Source organism: Aplidium turbinatum, chromosome 1 (assembly GCF_918807975.1).
Source record: "Aplidium turbinatum chromosome 1, kaAplTurb1.1, whole genome shotgun sequence".
In the NCBI taxonomy this organism is placed as follows: domain Eukaryota; kingdom Metazoa; phylum Chordata; class Ascidiacea; order Aplousobranchia; family Polyclinidae; genus Aplidium; species Aplidium turbinatum.
The window spans coordinates 40,421,128-40,435,934 of record NC_137472.1 but is presented as its reverse complement, the minus strand read 5'-3'; positions in this window follow the sequence as shown (position 1 = coordinate 40,435,934).

Below are 14,807 nucleotides of genomic sequence, written 5' to 3'. Positions count from 1 at the left end.
ATGCGCAAATTGCGTATCATTAAGGGGACACCTCTAATGAAAAAAAAATTTTTTGAAGAAAATAATATTTTGGACTGAAAAGATAGAGAATTTCATCAGGATTCTGAATATATGGCAGTTTCTCCACAATTCCAATTCATTCCCTGTTAAATTTTAGAACTAGTGGAGCTACCACGCGACCCAAAAGTCTAAAATATGCCAGAACGATGATATGATATGCTGAAAATATACTAATGGTAGCAACAGAAAAGCCCTTTCTGGTTTTATATATTTGTGGTATTTGTAGCTGTTGTTTTGGTCATGCTTCAGCAGTTACAAATTTCCTGTATCCTAGCATTTCAAAGCCAGTAGTGACAGTAACAATAGCTTAGCTGAAAATGCACGATTTGCTTTGTATTTGCAAACCATAACTTTAAACGCGTTTTAGGCTACTCAAAATGACATTTTTTTGCAGTAAATGTTTATTTAAACAAACTCATTTGTTTATTTCTTGTCCGAATTGGCTAAAAATTGGAATGCATGCTAATACAACGGTATTGCATCAACCTATGAGAGCTTTTTTAAAAATTTTATTTCTTGACCATTTTATTGAAAAAAATGTGTATATATATTTTCGCACACAAGTAACTTTCAAAAAAAATTTTTTTTTTTAGGAAAGTGACATTTTAGAGAAAAAAGCTCTCATAGGTATTTGCATATAAGGTAGATCTAGCATTTCATAACATTTCTTGTTGCTATATGGTGCTGGTAGTGAGAAACAGTGTTTTCTATTAGCATGTCAAAAAATAATTATTGAAATATTGTCTGTGTTTGAAGGAAGCTCATTGCATGAAATTAAACTTTTATTTCATGAGACTTGCATATTCAGATGTGTCTTTTCATGCCCTTTTCAGAAATATATGGTATGTGGGGGTTCCCACAATAGTTAGCTTATCTGAGGCAAGCTTCTCAGCCATCAGCGAATACTGGGATTTCATTAGAGGTGTCCCCTTAATTAAAAAAAAGCCAAGTGATCGTAATCCAGTGCTGTGATATTACGTGCAAGACATTACGCCACAAAGATCTAATCTTTACACAGCTGGACTTTCTTAAGGCGAAAGAACAGACAAAGGAAAGTGCTGGTGCACAAGACTTTGCCCTGGTAAAAAAGTACCATGACGTCCTAGACAGGAATTGACCTAATATATAGGGTGAAACTACTTCAGGCCTCAAATTTTTTTTTCCGGCGGCCAAACGACAAACGTGTCGGCTGAAGCAAGCTGTTCGGCAGCCAATCACAAGCACATGGCGGCCATCGGATTTATCGCATCAATAAAGTGTATTGTGATGTCACTTGCATCCTGCTTATCGTCAGACATCAGCTGCTTGGTCAATCAATATAATGTTAACAATTCAAGCATAAACAGTGTGTATTGTGATTTATCGGGTGCTTTGACTGCTTTCTAATCCTTTGTGATTACAAGTGGCAAAGCAAAATTCGCAAGGCCGCCTGCGTAAAATTTTCTTGAAACTTTATGACGGACAAATGCGGCTGACGGAAGGACGAGACCCGGCGGACAAAATGTCGGTTTTTGTAGGTTAATCGAGGCCATGGCTGTCTTCAGTTTTGAGGCCCAAAGGAAATAATCACTCTGCAACAGATGTACACATAGCATGCTTAAAACAAAGACGCAGGTGGTTAAAGTTTGTCTTGTGATGTCACAGAGATCGTTTAAGATAAAATGAGTCTGATTGCCGCAGTTTGCAAAAAATGTTTTGACCGTACAACCCTTTCTAGCAATGCACTGCAGGCCTCGAAATTCAAGGCGGACATGTCCGCCGTCACAGCATGAGATGTCCGCGGGAAGTACCATCTAGATCGGTCATATTTGTCCGCCGATAGTAACACAGAACCTAGCGATACAAATCGTCATTGCATAGCGCGAACAAATGTTGCGAGAATATAACTTCCGCGCATCTAGAACATGTGAATACTGTATTCCTTAGCTTCCATTTAAGCAGGAAAACTTTCAATTTTTACGTTGCTTCAACGATTGATGACTTTGAATCAGCGTAACATAAATGAATTCTTCGACCCCCTAATAATGGATGGGAGTACAGGTACTTTACACTAATCCCGCGCAACTTAGTCAAGTCTTACGTCACAATGTCTGGCTTGGCTTTAATCTCTGAGTAATATTGATAAGGCAAGGTTGGTTACAAAATTTGTTAAGTTTTTGCATACAGTAAGAAAAAAAATGCCCCTGGAAAATTCACTTTTGCTCACATGACACGAAAACTAAACAAAAACGCCCAGTGAAAATTTGCACAGCAGAAAATAGTAGCATTAGTGTAGAAGTTTTCCGACTCGTGCCCAGAGCATTGTGACGCCAGAAGCCATACGACCTCGTTTGGCGGAAGTTAATCAGTTATGCGGTGTCTTAAGCAGCTACATGGTGCTTTGACTCTTCAAGCGCACTTTTCAGAGTGAAAAGCCTTTCAGAGTGACTTTGCTGAAATTTTAAAAAGACTTCTAAACCGTAGCTATAGTTCTCAAATGGTGAAGAATTATCCAGACAAAGTGATTAAGCATGACAATCGACGCTAAAACTGGTGTATCCGCCGTGAGACTTAATTTGTCCGCCAAGATAGCTGCTCAGACCGGACACATTTGTCCGCCGTCAACAAAAACGAATTTCGAGGCCTGCACTGTGTAACGAAGCATTAATAAACTCCTCCAAGTTTAATTAAACTTGCAAACAGTTGTAGGATTAAACCACACGGTAGTAAAGCCCAATGCAACCGAGTTAGCACACGCACATCTCAACAATAATGTCTGATCACAATAGCCTAAACCTCTTTTCTTGAGCAAATTGGTTAAAGAGGGTGCAACCTAGTTTGTACCCTCAGTTCGTACCCTGAAAAGATCAAGAGAAAAAATTAAAAAAAAACGAAGTCGCTGATTGCAGTTTCCGCAAACATTTTAAAATTTTTCCCCTGAAAAGATCAAGAGAAAAAATAGCACAAAGCCGAAGTTGTTGATCGGAGTTTCCGTTTTTCCGCAAACATTTTAAAATTTTCGACAATGATTCTAAGAGTTTGCCGAAGTCGCTAATCGCAGTTTCAGCAAACATTTTTAAAGAGTTAGGGTTAGGAAAAGATCGAGAAGAAAAATTAAAAAATTTAGCCGAAGTCACTAATCGGAGTTTCCGAAAAACTAACAAACTGAAAAGATTGAGAGAAAAAAATAGAACAAAGCCGAAGTTGCTGATTGCAGTTTCTGCAAACATTTTAAAATTTCTGGCAATGATCATAAGAGTTTGCCGAAGTCGCTGATTGCAGTTTCCGCAAACATTTTAAAAGGGGTTAGGGTTAGGAAACGATTGAGAGAAAAAAATAGAACCATTTTTCCACAGTTGCCGCAAACATTTTAAAATTTCAGTAATGATCCTAAGAGTTTGCCGAAGTCGCTGATCACATTTTCTGCAAACATTTTAAAAGGGTTAGGGTTAATCGGAGTTTCTGCAAACATTTTAAAATTTTCGATCATGATCCTAGGAGTTTTTGTTTGTTTGCGGAAACTGCAATCAGCGACTTCGGCTTTTTAATTATTTCTCTCATTCTTTTCAGGGTACGAACTGAGGGTACAAACTGTTCAGGGTACGAACTAGGTTGCATCCGGTTAAAGGCATCAATCGGATAATTGTACAGTAGAATTCGCCTATAACGGCACCCCTAGTGGATTTGCAAAAACTGACGTTAAAGCCGAATTGACGTTATAGACGAACTACCGCAAACTATTCCAAAACTGTCTTTTGATTAAAGAAAGAGGTGTACTGTATAATCCAGTCAGGTTTACTGTGTACCACCAAACTGACAAAAGTCACGCAGAAAATACAGTAAACAAAGAAATTGTTTTAAAAAAAATAACCTGCAGCGAAAGGTACAGGAAATTTGCGCAATACAGCTCGTTACATACAGTAGTAGAGAAGTTCATTGTTTATTAGCAAAAAAGGCATTGATCTTCAGCTGTTTCGGTTTTGACACGAATTTCTCTACCACATAGCATTCAGCTGTTGCTAAATAATGTAGGACTTGCTCGCTATCGTCGTGACTTCGGATTTTTTCACGCAGGAAAAAAAGTTAATTCAGTTAATTAAAGTCCCTGCTGCGAACGACATAGCAAAATAAAGGAAAGACATTTTGCAAGCAGCAGCGCTAACTGGATTAAAAGACTGACCGTTCGTGGTGAAGGTGATGGCTTAAAGTGACGTTATAAATAAACAAAATACGTCTGGGAACCAAGAAAGGGTGCTGTTACATGCGAATTGACATTATAGGCGATGCTGTTGTAGCCGAACTACAATGTACGTAAAAGATAGGAATTCTGCCGAGACCGAGCAAAATGTGACGTAATAGGCGAATTGACGTTATAAACGAAGCCGTTATAGGCGAATTCTACTGTATTTTAATGGCAAAGGCTATGTTTACCATATATACTAAATATAGCCTCTGCTATAATATACCATATATATGATATAGTAAATACAGCCTCTGAGACTATATTTACTTTACTTCACTCAAGCATGACACACACACTCAAGCATATCCATTTGCAAAACGCAAGGTTTTAAACTTTAAAAATATATTCATTCTCGAATATCTCGAAAACTAGAACCACTTCGAAAAGACTAAGTGCATTTTTGGAATCAGGGGCCTTTTTAGGGGCCTTAGTAGAGCGTTGTCTCGCACCTCATCTCCACACGCGCATTAACAAAACAACATATTTTTCTGTTCAATATAACATTTTGTGTGAATAGCATTGCCCTACCTGCCAAGCTGATACAATCTGCAGACTTTACTAGGAATAGCACCTAAATGAACGGGCGCCACAGTGCTCCGCACCTAAATATCCAGACGCTACAGTGTGCGCGCCTATCTGACCGGCGCCTAACTGTCTGCGCCTAAAAGACGTGGACCAATAGTTTTAAACTACAGTATACTATTACGATGATACTTATTTAGTTTACTAATTAGTTACTTTGTATATATATATTTAGTTTACTATTTCTATGATAGTTGATTACAGTTAAAACTATGGTAGGCTAGAAAACTACCTGTATTACAACATAACAAAGAGGTAGTTTGGTTTATGTATCTTTTTTATGCAAATTGTCATCTTTTCTCACAAACTTTCAAGCCAAATTCCTTCTCAAATGTCAAGCGAAGCCCTGAAATAAGCCCAGAGACAGCACAGACACAGCGACACTAAAACAACTACAAACATTAACAAGGAACAAGGGCAAGGCATCAGCAAGAGCAAATAAGAACTAAAATGTCTTTGAACAGCGTTGCCAGATGCTCCTATATAAATTTCCTTACACAGCTTCATCTTAAATACCAAAGATGCATTTCAATTCAATTCAATTTTATTTTTATTTGTCAGAATGCAAAAGAAATGATATTGTGAAAAAGAAATACAGTAACAAAACCAACAAAAGGAAAAGGTGACAAAACTATAATGGTTTAAGACGTCCATGAAAGGATCTAATATTGTGGTATATGCATCGATAAATATAGTTAAGCACGGCCATGGTCTTAGATTGAAATCATGCTGAATTTGGCGTCTGCAACCGACTTTAAATTTAAGTTTTTTTTAGCAGCCAGATTTGGACTTCTACTAACTTACATATTACTCAAATGTCTTTCTAAAAACCATCAAAAAAATTGTCATTTTTTGTTTTAATCGCAATAGGTTGGTTTTAAATCTTTACCTCGGACTGTCAAAGCTGGTCAAAGCGCAAAGCCTCTATATATTCCTGGTAGTTTCGCATAGTTGTAGAAGCTTTTGAAGCAGGTTGCTTTCAAACGAACTTCTGTCATCATGGTGAGCTAACGCATAAGAGTGTTTCTTTCAAGACCATTACCCCTTTTTATAATGCACCAAAGTCGATCAATTGTCTATTTGTTTTATTTTTTTTTACTTATATAATTTTTTTAAAAAGTTTAGTTGCTTTTTTTCTAAATTTTTAAAATTTTACTAAGGTGTTGCGACTATGTTGCGACTGTGCCATATCTTAAACTGATTGTCCCTCTTTGGTATCATGCATGCTATAATATCCGTGCTTTATTGTTTCTACCTTTTTTTAGACCTTTGCTATGTTTGGCATATATTGTTTTTTATTGTGATGGTTAGAAATAAAAACAAAGTGAACAGAACTGTCCACAAAGTTCTGTAAAATTCTAACTTTTGGAATTAGGCTATAGCCTAATGTTAATTATCGGTTTCAACCGAATTTGAATTTTACAATGCTTATTACGTGGATTTTGATTTAGATTTTTGATTAAAAATTGGAAGTGGATTGTGATTTTAAATTTTAAAACCTGAACATCTTTGGCAGATATCCAAACACAACTTATGTTCACTAGTATGTCGTCACTGCAAATCAGTTTCAAGAGCCCTTTCTTGCAGTTCTAAATCACTTTTAAAAAACTATAAATAAGAGGTCTTCGTCTCCTTTTGAGAAATTTTTTTGTCCAATTTTGCATGATTTAAAAAAAATAGTAAATTTTTAACTTTGTGAAGTGCTAAGTTGTTTCATGTCTTATCGATTTTTTGTCAAATTAATAAAAAGCCAACATAATTTTGGCTTTTTTTGGCTTAATTTTATCTTTCCCGATTTTTTTTTTAAAAAAAATTCAGTCAGCGTCAATTGGAGCAGTAATTTCTACCTTATATTTGGTTGTAGTGTCCGACCGAATTTCGTTTTGAAGCCGAAATTAGAAATTTTTTTTAGTTGCTTGTCTTTTTACTAACTATGTTTCTGCGTTGTCGCTGAAGTCAAAGCTCGGTGGGACACTATTTGGTTGTGCACTTTTTATATGTGTATGTTTAATGAATACTAATTGGCTTTTTCAGCTATTTTCTACTGGCTTTTTTTAGGCTTTTTTTACTAGGTCTGGGTTTTTTTGGTGAAGACAGGTTGGCAACCCTTCATAAACGTCCAAATTGTTTAGTGCAGCGTTTCTCAACCTGGGGGTCGCAAAGGTCATTTCAAGGGGGTCGCAAAGATATTTATAAAAAAATTTCGAAATCGCAAAAATTTCCGGAAAAATAAAAAATCTTTGCAGCAATCACTTTAGTACAGTATACAGTAATGTCGTAGCAAGTTACTAATTGGTTGCACTGTTACGAAAGAGAACGCGTAACGCGTAACTCGGTTGTAGGCCAATTTATCATCATTTGTTCAAATAGAACGATATTTCTCTGAGCTCAAAGAAAGAGATTCCGCATTTATACGAAATCCGTTCTCTACTGCTTTGGATGTAGCTGATATTCCAGATGAATTACAAGACCAATTTTATGATCTTAAAAATGATTCTTACGAATGTGACGTTTTCAATGAAATGCCACTCTCTCAGTTCTGGCGTGCTATGCGTAAATCATACCCAACTACAGTAGAACTCGGTTAATTCGGATTCGGTTAATCCGGATCTTTGCCTAATCCGGATGAAACTGGAAGTACAAATGAGTCGGGCTTGATAGAACCAGAGTCACTATATACATAGTGGCTCTGATAGAACCGTCATCGGTTAATCCGGATCGTCGCCTAAGCCGGATGGAATCGCCAGTCAAATCGAATCCGGATTAACCGAGTGCTACTGTATTTGAACTAGCTTTTCGAATATTATTTCCATTTGCCACAACATGCCTCTGCGAAAGCAGGTTTTCAGCTCTTGTCTAATGTGCATATCAAAACAAAAGCAAGAAATCGAAGGAAAGTTGAAAATGATATGAGATTGGCGATAGGCTACAAGCACTCAACGACTAATTTCGAAGTTGGCCAAGCAGTTGCGGAGTCAACCGTCGCATTAAAAGTTGTGACATTCACCAGTTCTTTGAAATAAATGTTATTGAAATGTATTTTTGTTCTAATTTATATGTCTATTGAAAACATAGCAGGAAGGGGGTCGCAGCAGTGCCGGATTAACCAAGTGCGGGGCCTGTAGCAGATTAATTTGATGTAGCCTACAGATAATACCCGGGAAGTACTAGTTGGTTATTTTATAGATTTGATCTACATTCTACAACAACAAAAATAGCAAAAGTAGTTTTTAATCAATTTCAATTTTAAAAATGATCTCTCTCCAGCAGGCCTACAGTACAATTAGTTACCATCATACATAGATAAATGCGCAACAATTTGTCAATGTTAGGAAACGTGGTGTCAATATTATTTTCTTTAATCAAAGTGAAATAGTTGAGTTCTGGAGAGGAGCAATCAATAACAATGTGCTTTACGAATTCTGAAAACTGAGGTAGTTCAGCTTTCAATCCGTCTTTCAAGTCCTGGGAATATGCTTCTAAAAGTCTGTCAGCACTTTCTTGGATCTGTGCAGGTGTTAGGTCATGCAGATTTCGCAAAAAAACTAAACCGTGTGGAGCTACCACGCGACCCAAAAGTCTAAAATATGCCAGAACGATGATATGATATGCTGAAAATATACTAATGGTAGCAACAGAAAAGCCCTTTCTGGTTTTATATATTTGTGGTATTTGTAGCTGTTGTTTTGGTCATGCTTCAGCAGTTACAAATTTCCTGTATCCTAGCATTTCAAAGCCAGTAGTGACAGTAACAATAGCTTAGCTGAAAATGCACGATTTGCTTTGTATTTGCAAACCATAACTTTAAACGCGTTTTAGGCTACTCAAAATGACATTTTTTTGCAGTAAATGTTTATTTAAACAAACTCATTTGTTTATTTCTTGTCCGAATTGGCTAAAAATTGGAATGCATGCTGGTACAACGGTATTGCATCAACCTATGAGAGCTTTTTTAAAAATTTTATTTCTTGACCATTTTATTGAAAAAAATGTGTATATATATTTTCGCACACAAGTAACTTTCAAAAAAAATTTTTTTTTTTAGGAAAGTGACATTTTAGAGAAAAAAGCTCTCATAGGTATTTGCATATAAGGTAGATCTAGCATTTCATAACATTTCTTGTTGCTATATGGTGCTGGTAGTGAGAAACAGTGTTTTCTATTAGCATGTCAAAAAATAATTATTGAAATATTGTCTGTGTTTGAAGGAAGCTCATTGCATGAAATTAAACTTTTATTTCATGAGACTTGCATATTCAGATGTGTCTTTTCATGCCCTTTTCAGAAATATATGGTATGTGGGGGTTCCCACAATAGTTAGCTTATCTGAGGCAAGCTTCTCAGCCATCAGCGAATACTGGGATTTCATTAGAGGTGTCCCCTTAATTAAAAAAAAGCCAAGTGATCGTAATCCAGTGCTGTGATATTACGTGCAAGACATTACGCCACAAAGATCTAATCTTTACACAGCTGGACTTTCTTAAGGCGAAAGAACAGACAAAGGAAAGTGCTGGTGCACAAGACTTTGCCCTGGTAAAAAAGTACCATGACGTCCTAGACAGGAATTGACCTAATATATAGGGTGAAACTACTTCAGGCCTCAAATTTTTTTTTCCGGCGGCCAAACGACAAACGTGTCGGCTGAAGCAAGCTGTTCGGCAGCCAATCACAAGCACATGGCGGCCATCGGATTTATCGCATCAATAAAGTGTATTGTGATGTCACTTGCATCCTGCTTATCGTCAGACATCAGCTGCTTGGTCAATCAATATAATGTTAACAATTCAAGCATAAACAGTGTGTATTGTGATTTATCGGGTGCTTTGACTGCTTTCTAATCCTTTGTGATTACAAGTGGCAAAGCAAAATTCGCAAGGCCGCCTGCGTAAAATTTTCTTGAAACTTTATGACGGACAAATGCGGCTGACGGAAGGACGAGACCCGGCGGACAAAATGTCGGTTTTTGTAGGTTAATCGAGGCCATGGCTGTCTTCAGTTTTGAGGCCCAAAGGAAATAATCACTCTGCAACAGATGTACACATAGCATGCTTAAAACAAAGACGCAGGTGGTTAAAGTTTGTCTTGTGATGTCACAGAGATCGTTTAAGATAAAATGAGTCTGATTGCCGCAGTTTGCAAAAAATGTTTTGACCGTACAACCCTTTCTAGCAATGCACTGCAGGCCTCGAAATTCAAGGCGGACATGTCCGCCGTCACAGCATGAGATGTCCGCGGGAAGTACCATCTAGATCGGTCATATTTGTCCGCCGATAGTAACACAGAACCTAGCGATACAAATCGTCATTGCATAGCGCGAACAAATGTTGCGAGAATATAACTTCCGCGCATCTAGAACATGTGAATACTGTATTCCTTAGCTTCCATTTAAGCAGGAAAACTTTCAATTTTTACGTTGCTTTAACGATTGATGACTTTGAATCAGCGTAACATAAATGAATTCTTCGACCCCCTAATAATGGATGGGAGTACAGGTACTTTACACTAATCCCGCGCAACTTAGTCAAGTCTTACGTCACAATGTCTGGCTTGGCTTTAATCTCTGAGTAATATTGATAAGGCAAGGTTGGTTACAAAATTTGTTAAGTTTTTGCATACAGTAAGAAAAAAAATGCCCCTGGAAAATTCACTTTTGCTCACATGACACGAAAACTAAACAAAAACGCCCAGTGAAAATTTGCACAGCAGAAAATAGTAGCATTAGTGTAGAAGTTTTCCGACTCGTGCCCAGAGCATTGTGACGCCAGAAGCCATACGACCTCGTTTGGCGGAAGTTAATCAGTTATGCGGTGTCTTAAGCAGCTACATGGTGCTTTGACTCTTCAAGCGCACTTTTCAGAGTGAAAAGCCTTTCAGAGTGACTTTGCTGAAATTTTAAAAAGACTTCTAAACCGTAGCTATAGTTCTCAAATGGTGAAGAATTATCCAGACAAAGTGATTAAGCATGACAATCGACGCTAAAACTGGTGTATCCGCCGTGAGACTTAATTTGTCCGCCAAGATAGCTGCTCAGACCGGACACATTTGTCCGCCGTCAACAAAAACGAATTTCGAGGCCTGCACTGTGTAACGAAGCATTAATAAACTCCTCCAAGTTTAATTAAACTTGCAAACAGTTGTAGGATTAAACCACACGGTAGTAAAGCCCAATGCAACCGAGTTAGCACACGCACATCTCAACAATAATGTCTGATCACAATAGCCTAAACCTCTTTTCTTGAGCAAATTGGTTAAAGAGGGTGCAACCTAGTTTGTACCCTCAGTTCGTACCCTGAAAAGATCAAGAGAAAAAATTAAAAAAAAACGAAGTCGCTGATTGCAGTTTCCGCAAACATTTTAAAATTTTTCCCCTGAAAAGATCAAGAGAAAAAATAGCACAAAGCCGAAGTTGTTGATCGGAGTTTCCGTTTTTCCGCAAACATTTTAAAATTTTCGACAATGATTCTAAGAGTTTGCCGAAGTCGCTAATCGCAGTTTCAGCAAACATTTTTAAAGAGTTAGGGTTAGGAAAAGATCGAGAAGAAAAATTAAAAAATTTAGCCGAAGTCACTAATCGGAGTTTCCGAAAAACTAACAAACTGAAAAGATTGAGAGAAAAAAATAGAACAAAGCCGAAGTTGCTGATTGCAGTTTCTGCAAACATTTTAAAATTTCTGGCAATGATCATAAGAGTTTGCCGAAGTCGCTGATTGCAGTTTCCGCAAACATTTTAAAAGGGGTTAGGGTTAGGAAACGATTGAGAGAAAAAAATAGAACCATTTTTCCACAGTTGCCGCAAACATTTTAAAATTTCAGTAATGATCCTAAGAGTTTGCCGAAGTCGCTGATCACATTTTCTGCAAACATTTTAAAAGGGTTAGGGTTAATCGGAGTTTCTGCAAACATTTTAAAATTTTCGATCATGATCCTAGGAGTTTTTGTTTGTTTGCGGAAACTGCAATCAGCGACTTCGGCTTTTTAATTATTTCTCTCATTCTTTTCAGGGTACGAACTGAGGGTACAAACTGTTCAGGGTACGAACTAGGTTGCATCCGGTTAAAGGCATCAATCGGATAATTGTACAGTAGAATTCGCCTATAACGGCACCCCTAGTGGATTTGCAAAAACTGACGTTAAAGCCGAATTGACGTTATAGACGAACTACCGCAAACTATTCCAAAACTGTCTTTTGATTAAAGAAAGAGGTGTACTGTATAATCCAGTCAGGTTTACTGTGTACCACCAAACTGACAAAAGTCACGCAGAAAATACAGTAAACAAAGAAATTGTTTTAAAAAAAATAACCTGCAGCGAAAGGTACAGGAAATTTGCGCAATACAGCTCGTTACATACAGTAGTAGAGAAGTTCATTGTTTATTAGCAAAAAAGGCATTGATCTTCAGCTGTTTCGGTTTTGACACGAATTTCTCTACCACATAGCATTCAGCTGTTGCTAAATAATGTAGGACTTGCTCGCTATCGTCGTGACTTCGGATTTTTTCACGCAGGAAAAAAAGTTAATTCAGTTAATTAAAGTCCCTGCTGCGAACGACATAGCAAAATAAAGGAAAGACATTTTGCAAGCAGCAGCGCTAACTGGATTAAAAGACTGACCGTTCGTGGTGAAGGTGATGGCTTAAAGTGACGTTATAAATAAACAAAATACGTCTGGGAACCAAGAAAGGGTGCTGTTACATGCGAATTGACGTTATAGGCGATGCTGTTGTAGCCGAACTACAATGTACGTAAAAGATAGGAATTCTGCCGAGACCGAGCAAAATGTGACGTAATAGGCGAATTGACGTTATAAACGAAGCCGTTATAGGCGAATTCTACTGTATTTTAATGGCAAAGGCTATGTTTACCATATATACTAAATATAGCCTCTGCTATAATATACCATATATATGATATAGTAAATACAGCCTCTGAGACTATATTTACTTTACTTCACTCAAGCATGACACACACACTCAAGCATATCCATTTGCAAAACGCAAGGTTTTAAACTTTAAAAATATATTCATTCTCGAATATCTCGAAAACTAGAACCACTTCGAAAAGACTAAGTGCATTTTTGGAATCAGGGGCCTTTTGTTTTAAGCCTACAGCACCTGATAGTCGGCAACGTTTCTCCTATATTTCTCTCTCTTGAAATTGCGAGCGGCTTAAATCCTACTAGTCCCAACAGTTGTAAGATGATGAGCACATGCAAATCCGTTAAGCAAACATGTTCAAATCCCCTTTTTGAGTTTAAAAGCTGTTTTGATACAAATCAGTGAAATTCTAATCTTTTCTATGATTGAAGTTTGGTGACTGTGCAACAAGCCTACCATAATTTTGGGAGCAAGTCTTTTAGGCGCAGACAGTTAGGCGCCGGTCAAATAGGTGCGCACACTGTGGCGTCTGGATATTTAGGTGCGTAGCACTGTGGCGCCCGTTCATTTAGGTACTATTCCTAGTAAAGTCTACAAATTGTATCAGCTTGGCAGGTAGGGCAATGCTTTTTCACACAAAGTGTTATATAATATTGAGCAGAAAAATATGTTATGGCTTCCGTGCGTGAAGCTGCTTAAACCGGCAATGCTTTTCACACAAAATGTTATATTGAACACAAAAATATATTGTATTTTAATGGGCGTGTTCGGCATTTATTTGTGGTTAGTCTATGTTTACGTTGGCGAAAGCTTAATCAATAAATTATTCAAGTTTGACAGTGGCTATTTGACCGGCTCCGGTCTTTGAATCTGAAACACTATTTGACCGGTCATGACGTCACTATACGTCACTATTTTTTCTTTTTCTCTTTCAGAGCAAAAGACGAGAAGCGCCTATATAAGTTCGAAATTTGACAGTTTTATACAACACGTTCTCTGGCGCGTGCAACACGTCTTCTGCTCCCACTCTAGAGGGAATGAGTTCGATACTACGCGGAAGCGTTCTTTTTCTTTTTTTTTCTTTTAACTAAATTTAGTGACGTATAGTGACTACTGAAATAGTGACGTATAGTGACGTCATGACCGGTCAAATAGTGTTTCACATTTAAAGACCGGAGCCGGTCAAATAGTCACTGCCTTCAAGTTTCTAAACATGACTGAGTTCACTTTTAGTGAGTCAAATAATAACTACACTAAACATCAGTAAAAAATATACCATAGCCTATATTCAAGCGGGTGGTAGGCTTGAGTGAAGAGTAACTTAGTTTTCCGTCAAAACCCCGACTACGTTTAATAACGAGCAAACTCGCACCATTATGCTTGCAACTTGTAGCCAGGGTTCATACGCCCTATAGAAATATATCCATGTAGTAGAGCGTTGTCTCATACGAACTCGCCACACGACCAATCTATCTCGAGTAGAAGTAATTGCGAAAGATAACAGGTTAAGTAAGGTTCCATCTGGCTGCAACCTGTGTTCAGGATGCATAGCAAATGTTCTGTGGAGATGGAGATGTGCTAATATCAAGAGTAGTAGAGCGTTGTCTCGCACCTCATCTCCACACGCGCATTAACAAAACAACATATTTTTCTGTTCAATATAACATTTTGTGTGAATAGCATTGCCCTACCTGCCAAGCTGATACAATCTGCAGACTTTACTAGGAATAGCACCTAAATGAACGGGCGCCACAGTGCTCCGCACCTAAATATCCAGACGCTACAGTGTGCGCGCCTATCTGACCGGCGCCTAACTGTCTGCGCCTAAAAGACGTGGACCAATAGTTTTAAACTACAGTATACTATTACGATGATACTTATTTAGTTTACTAATTAGTTACTTTGTATATATTTAGTTTACTATTTCTATGATAGTTGATTACAGTTAAAACTATGGTAGGCTAGAAAACTACCTGTATTACAACATAACAAAGAGGTAGTTTGGTTTATGTATCTTTTTTATGCAAATTGTCATCTTTTCTCACAAACTTTCAAGCCAAATTCCTTCT